We start from the raw sequence: 994 nt of genomic DNA, 5'->3' as shown, positions 1-994 counted from the left end.
AGCCTAATTCCGAAGCCTCATTTCTTTTATAAACTATACCGTAGCGCAGTGTTTCCAACCCAGTCCTCGGGGAATTCCGGCAGTCCACATTTTTGCTCCCTCTCTGCTCCCAGCCAATCAGGAACACCGAATGGCTGGTATAGGCGCGCTGGGACCTGAGCGGAAGCAAAAACGTGGACTGTATGGGGTTCCCCGAGGACTGGATTGGGAAACACTGCCCTGGTGGACGTAAAGGATCAGCGCTAAGAATTGTAACTTTTCAGCAAACACCTGACTGAATACCAGATAGCTTGGCATAAAATCCTCGATGAATTGTTTCAGTTAATCGTGATGTAAGGCCGTTTTATCTATGAATCCAATTCTTAATACAGAATATGTCCACAATACCACAATATGAGTATGGATACTGAAGTAGATATTTTCTTATTGGTCCGTCAAAAAAAAAAAAAACACATTTCTTGACGGGTTGTACTGCGGCCTCACTCTTCAGTTGCAGAGCTGTAATCCGGCCGGTGGAGTCCATACTGAACTTGAAATCACGGAGTCACACCGCCCTCTAGTGGGCGTAGATAGTAGTGAGCAGTGTTTAAAGGATGGTTTCGATGGAGCAGGGAAAGAAGCAGCAGTGGACAAGAAATTACACTCTGGGTGAACAGAAATGGCGTTGAAATCATTTGGAAATAGTTTTCTTTGGTTAAAATATACAAACAAGTGTCCTTTTTGAGTGATCTTCCACCACCAATGCTTCCTGTGCCATAGAAAATCAAGATGAGCCTAAACTTATATATAAGTTTGACATTTACTGACGGACAAACAATTAAATTAAAACAGCAGTGTCACCCTTTCCTGACAGTATTCATGAATAGTCAGGCAACGTGTCTGTATTTTTTTGGGGAAAAAAAGAGCTCAACCACTAGAGGGAGCAAGTGTGGCATTTTTGAGCGACACGCAAGGAACTGTCCTGTAGTATGACGTGAAGTTGCGTATTCATATT

This window comes from Brienomyrus brachyistius, chromosome 21 (genome assembly GCF_023856365.1).
Source record: "Brienomyrus brachyistius isolate T26 chromosome 21, BBRACH_0.4, whole genome shotgun sequence".
Lineage (NCBI taxonomy): Eukaryota > Metazoa > Chordata > Actinopteri > Osteoglossiformes > Mormyridae > Brienomyrus > Brienomyrus brachyistius.
Note: the sequence above shows the minus strand (reverse complement) of the source record.